We start from the raw sequence: 7,394 nt of genomic DNA, 5'->3' as shown, positions 1-7,394 counted from the left end.
TTTCCCCCTTAAAAAATTAAATTCGGTCTAATATTTAAATTGCAAATTAGTTAAAAATATGAAATAATTTATTACAGTTACTTTGATGGTTCAAGTACAAATCTACTTAGAATTTTCATTTAAATATATGTTATTGTGATCATCTTGACTTTGAAGTATGCGAGTTTGATTCAATTTTGCCACTACCTTTTAAATTTTAGTAAGGATTAACACCCTGATGGAAGCATTTAAAATTGCGGATCAACTTTTGATTTACACTTTGATACACAAAACTAAAATTTTCATAAACATACTAGAATATAAACTAAAGTATTATTACATTAATTGTTTGTAAATTACTACATTTTGCGGAACATCACAAGTGTGAACTTGCTAAATATAACACTATACATTTATTTAACCCTTAAATTCAGAATTTTTATTAAATATATTTTTCATACTTCTTTCATTATTTTGCATTAATTTTGGTCAAAATAAGTTAAAATTATTATATTGAGCATTTTAATAACTTACGGTTCCGAAATACAGCGTGAAATACTTTTTATGAGTAAAAGATAAAATCTTACAAACACGATTCAGTTCCATATAATAATTTTTTCAAATTTGCACTTCTTTGCAGTCATTTAGATCTAAGAGAAACAGTCATTCATTCTGGAAATTTCTTTAATTTATAAAATAAATTATTGAAACATTTTTAAATATGAATAAAAAGAAAATTTGCAAACTACTTTCTGAATTTTACATTTTAGTACAAATATAATTCCAAAACTGTAATAGATTTTATTCAGTAACTATTAGATTGTTTTTTATGATTATAAAATAAAATTAAAATATAACACATTTCAACTTGCAATTGGAGCATCATAATATATATATATATATATATATATATATATATATATATATATATATATATATATATATATATATATATATATATATATATATATATATATATATATATATAATTCTCTTACGTGTCTCTCAAATTTTTGCTGCATTTCTTCTCCGCCGGTGGCAACGTTTGCTTTGTTTTGTTTAAGTTACTATTTCTCTTACACAACGAATCGACCAATGATTGCCGCTAAAAATGTTACATGCCAAATCTAGCTGAGGTAGCTCAACATATAGCGCTTTTAAAAACGGCAACGGAAATAACCAGAGAGCGTCGGCTGCGGCAATTTCATGCTATTTAGCTAGGCAGAAGTGAATAGTCTTTGTCGATAGATCTCTATTTTAGTAATTTGTAGAAAGCGCTTTTTTTCTCGAATTTATATATTACGAATTTATTTGACGATTTTTGATTTATATTACGAATTATACTATAGCACATTTCTAATAGGTTTAACGAATTACATGTCATTTATTTGAATTCAAATTTATTTTAATGACTCAGTATTTACTAAAAAGATGTAATTTTTTTTTAAAAAGAAAGTTTTCATATGGATTTGAATGTTTGTTTCGAATTCTTAGAATTTTGTGCATTTGCAATGTACCTAAGTTAGTAGCGTGGGAAGCGAGCTTGGTTTGCGAAGCAAACCATAAAACCATATAAGATTACGTAGCATTTTACGGGGGTTGGCGAGCAGGGGGCCCAGCCTACTAGTATATATATATATATATATATATATATATATATATATATATATATATATATATATATATATATATATATATATATATATATATATATATATATATATATATATATATATATATGATGAGACACCGGAGTCCCATCGATGTCAAAGGGTTCATAAAAAAAATCTCTGCAATATAATTAAATGCTTCATCCAAAAAAATTTAAATTCAGTAGTCTGTGCCCCACCCCCTGCTGTTATGTGTGGCCTTGACTAACAGAATAACTGGAATTGCCAGCAACATCCGACAACTAAAACCAGCGTGTTAAAGAAAGCCTTTGTTCTTTATGAATGACGATGAGAATTAAAGAACGTGAACTACCTTCAATAATTCTTACCACCATGAAAACCGAAAAGGGTTGAACTTTCTCAGAATACCAAGATCACCCCTCTAATTCATAATGATCACTATTTCCTTAAGAACATGCAAATGGAAGATCAACCCGACGCCAAGGAAAGATAATTAATAGTTAAGACCACCGCCAAGCTATCCACCTGGCAAAATAATGGTTTGAGACGGGTAATTATATTGGGGAATTTAGGGTACAACCAAGGACCAAGACAGGAAGTGAGATTTAGTTACAAAAGTAAGCTATGCTTTTAAAACATGGATTTTTCAAGATTTTTAGAGATCAGAACAATATTTTACAAAAGAATCACAAGAAAAGCTTTATAGTATATTCATGCTTATGGTACATTTAACAGACTATTCGCGTGGTAACAAGGTGTGAAACTTTTGTGAAACAATAAGTTTCGCAAAATAAAGTATTTATTATTTGAAAATTATGTATTACAGATTGTTATTATACAAGGAAGAAAGTTTCTGCAATAAGTCTCGTAAGAATTTCTATACCATTTATGTTTTAACGCTTTTTTTTTTCTTTTCAAAAAATTTTTTTATGATAAAATCTAATTGTGGGTTGAAAATTACCCTACAAAAGAGTACTCGGATAAATATTTAGGTTATTTTGAAGGAAAATTTGTACAGTAATAAATAGGCCTTTCAGCGGTAAAAGAACAACGAGTGAAAAAATCTATCAATTTTGATCATAAAAAAGGGCAAGCGAGACTTTTTGGGGCGAAGTGAAAATATTTGTTGTAAATTATTTACATACTTTAAAAAATAAAAAAATAAAAAATCCCTTATATGTGTACATGCATCTTGACTTTTTAATACTGTTAAGCTTAATGTCTAAATCATTTTGAATGGGAATAAAATAACAAAATTTTGAAATTTAATTTCTTTTAAAGTTTGCAAAGTAGGAAATTTGGCCATAAGTCGGAAATACCTCATCCCTGAATGAAATAAAAAATATTGTTAGATAAATTTCGTTCATATTATATTTATTGCACAAGTCCATATTTATTATTTTATTGTTTTATTTTTTAATTTTCATGCTGACGTCATTTCAAAACAAAATACAGTGTAATGAGAGAACAATTAATCTTGATCAAAATTTGAAAGAAAAAGGAAAAAGCAAACTTGATTGATGAAAATATTATTAAGTTTACAATGTAACATACTTATTGAAATATATAGTTATTTTAACCTTCATATATCTTTCAATAAACATATTTTAAAATTATAGATATTATTCAATGAATAAGTAAATACCATTATCATAAAAAAAAGTAACACTTTAAAGCGAAACTGACATTAAAAAACAACTACAACTATTTACAGTGTATAAAATTATATTTAAAACAAAAACTAATATCAATAAGATGCGATTTCCAATATTATTGTGTTCTACATTAGATAGTTTACTTATAAAAAGTAATTGAAAAAGATTAAAACAAACAGCAGTTTTATTTCTTGAGGGGTTGCGAATTTAAAATTTTCCAAAAATTTTAGAGGCTTAAATAATAAATTCAAAAATTTTTTTTTTTAATACATATTGAATATAGTGCTAAAATAGCTTAAATTAAATGAGAATTATATTTTTAGCATTATCTTTATCAGTATTCTCTCTAATTACTAAAAATATTGCCACTTTAAAATTTCAGCGACAGTTTTGTGAAAAACAGTATCATTACACCCCAATTACTAAAAGTATTATACTTATAAAATTTTTATCCATTATTTTCATTGAAAAAAAAAGTGGCAAACTATTGTATAAGAGAGCAGTGAGGCAGATATTGAAAATTTAATTATTAATTTAAAAATACATATTGTTAATATAGCATTAAATAATAGTGGTAAAAATTCGTGTCTGAAATTAATCATAACATATTTCTGTAGATAGGCGGAGAAAATGAAGACCCAAACATCTTTGGCATTAACGGTACGATAAACAAATAATCAGAAATGATATTCCTCATCCTAACATCAAGTTAATACGTACTTTTCCACCACACTACAAAGCCGGACAGACATATTTCTAATTTCAAATGAATTTCATTCAGAAACATCTTACCGACAACCACTGGACGTCCGGGGGACAAACAAATGCCAGCAAAAGCCGCTGCTAATTAAAAATTTCTCCCACTTCGACCAGGACTAAGACTTATTGAAATTGGCGCACAATATTGGTTGATTCGAACTTTGGCGTAGAAATTCTAACGATAATGAGAATGGTTTTAAAAGCGTATACCTACCATTTTTCCGCTCGTGTAGTTTAATACTTAGGCATGAAATCAATTTCCAATTTGTGTCATTCAGGGGAAAGGAGCGGTGGGAGAATTAGATTTCATCGAAATAAACCCATGCCCGCCCACATACTGGAATTCTCTATATTCGAATCTAAACCCAAAACAATACAAATGCACCCCGAGACGTTACTAGGAATGGAAAGACATTAATTCGCTTTCCCGATTACCCCCATCGAAACAACTCTTGATAAATCCCCTCTGTAAGGTCTGATTCTCCCTACCTCCCCATATGTGCAGAGACCCTCTTAGCAGGGACAACAGCATCAACATCTGTCGCATGTAGCTACAGACGACATCACCTAAATTTTATCAGAACTCTTTACCATTCAATATCGAAGGCTTGAAACCAGTTCATTTAGTTGGTTTGGAAAATGCAGTCTGATTAACAGAGGAGGGATTAGGCGCTTCGTCGAAATTTTAAGAGGATTAAATCGCCTTCTCCGCTATAGTTTCATATCTAGCAAGGATAAAGCCGCCCTGGTGTTGTTGTACTACTTCAAGAGCGTTATCTGTCCCTGTATAAAGAGTCATGGTTTGCCTTCCCCCCTACGGTCAAGAAGCTACAGCTGGATAATGGTTGTTCCACCATGGCAACTAAAGGAATTTAATATGCGAATTCTGGAATTGTCGCCTGAAAATCCCATAATTTGAATATTCTATTCTTTGGCTGTTTATTGAAAAGACTAAATCTCGAAAGTAGGTACTGGGCGAGGAAAAGTCCAACAATTTATATGTAAGAATCTTTGCTTCTGCCTTTCATGCAACGTGGCGATAGATTCCTATTAGATTTCCCATTCAAGTACTTCCCGAAGAGTCCGAAAACGGATTGCAAACAAACTATTTTACCTTCCCTGCCACCGCCATTTAAATTGGCCTTAGAAGGATTTATGAATTTCTGTAATAAGTTTCGATGTGAATTTATCTAATAGAAAATCTGGCACTTGAAGCTAAGAGATGTTTCGGAATTTGAGACCTAACCTTCGAACATAATAGCGAAACATTTGATGAAATATTCTACTTCATTTCTAAGTTATAAGCGAAATATTACAATGCTTCCCCTGCACAAACAGTCTTCAATTGATGTTTTCGGGAGTTGAATCAATTACGTGAACAAGGGACATGATTTATGAACTAAAACATTAGTTATTGTATATTATATTTCATTTTATATTGCTCGATGGTTTGTATTTTAAATGTATTTAAGCTATGCAATAAGGTACACGAAAAATTGTTTAAACTTTTTGTTATTGTTAATAATAGCTAGTTATAATTATTGAAAATTAAAAATAATTAATTTATGCATTAAAAAAATAATTACTTCTCTAAGCGTCATAAAAATTACTCGATGGTTTGTATATTGCACGATGGTTTGCATTTTAAATGTATTTAAGCTATGCAATAAGGTACACGAAAAACTGATTAAACGTTTTGTTATTGTTAATAATAGCTAGTTAAAATTATTGCAAACTAAAAATAATTAATTTATATTAAAAAAATAAATACTTCTCTAAGAGTCGTAAAAATTACTCTAACACTTAAATAATAGAAATAAGCAATTAAAATTAAGAGTGAATAAATAGAATTAGTTTAGTTTTAATAATAATGGAAAAAAGAATAAATTAATTAAAATAGAATAGCTACTATATGAATTAGCTTTATAAAATCTATTCTATTATAATAAAAATCGAAAAATAGCAATAAATAATTTAAATTAAAATATTGCTGCGCATCACCATAAATCATGCATAAAAAAGACGTTTAAAGTAATATTTGAGATAAAAATTAGTTTATTATATGATTATTGTAAATTTTTGACAAATTTATTACTGATATCATCAGATATATTTCTATTTAAGTACTAGCACCATTTAGAACTATTAGCAATATTGAAAGTATTCTAAATAAGTTAAATATGAATGTCACTTTTATTAGTGTTCGTTAACTAGAATGTTTCCAAAAATTAAACTTTCAGTGAATAATTGAACAAAAATTTAACTTTCCTTAAATTAATGAATAAAACAAAAATTTGTTACTTAAGCTAAGCATCTCAGATAGGTATAAAAAAAATACGATTTTCAAAGCTCCAGATCTAGATTCCTTAAAATAAATAAATGAAATAAAAAATCAAGATACATCATTTAAAAAAGTATTTTAGATATACTTTTTTTAAGAGAATAAATAAAGATTTTTTTTTCTTTGCGTTAAGATAAGCATAAAAATATTACAAATACTTGGTAAATTTTTTTTAAAAATATTAACCGAAAAATCTTATTTCAAAATCGTATTATCATATCGAGGTATCTTCTCTTAAAAATACATAGAGATGCTTAATTTCTTTAAAAAGTTTTCGTGGACTATAATGTAATATTAAAAAGAAGTGACTTATTGATATATTCTATATTAAAAAAAAACCATCTTGATATATATTTTTTAATAAATCAATATTACTTCTTTTTAAAATGTATCAAAATGCAGTCTTAAAAAAATATATCATATACATCAACAAAAAAACTTCTTTTAAAAAAAAAGCGTAATGCCACATCAGTCACTTTAAAAATTTAACGTGGACTGTGTTGTATTATAAAAATCGGGGTGACTTAATGAGATATATTCTTTAAAAAAACACCTTAAACATCTTCTTTAATAAATCAATATTACGTATTTTTGAAATACATCAAAATGTCCTATCTTAAAAAATATATCAAAAGACCTTATTTAATTAAGCATATTGTCACATCAAGGTATCTTTTAAAAGTATATATTGAAATAAATATCTCCTAATAACATTCTTTTTAAAAAATTTGAATAAATATCATTGATATTTTGATGTACCTTAAATATTTTTGTAAATTTATAGCAAAAACCTTGTAAAACCTATTAATTTTTTTTTAATTGACAATTTTAGATTCAGTAACAAATAACTAAGCAAATAGCTTTCAATGTGAAAGCAATTGCGTTATTCCAAATTATATGAGGGTCCAATATCGCGCATATAGGTACGCATTATAAAAAAAATTAGAATATATCTTGTTGATACCATGTTGATACTTTAAGCCTATTTGTAAATTTATAACGAAAACCTTGTAAAATGTATGAAATTTG

The sequence above is a fragment of the Parasteatoda tepidariorum genome, chromosome 9 (assembly GCF_982258835.1).
Source record: "Parasteatoda tepidariorum strain Cologne lab strain chromosome 9, Ptep-v5.0, whole genome shotgun sequence".
Taxonomy (NCBI): domain Eukaryota; kingdom Metazoa; phylum Arthropoda; class Arachnida; order Araneae; family Theridiidae; genus Parasteatoda; species Parasteatoda tepidariorum.
This window is presented reverse-complemented; position numbering follows the sequence as displayed.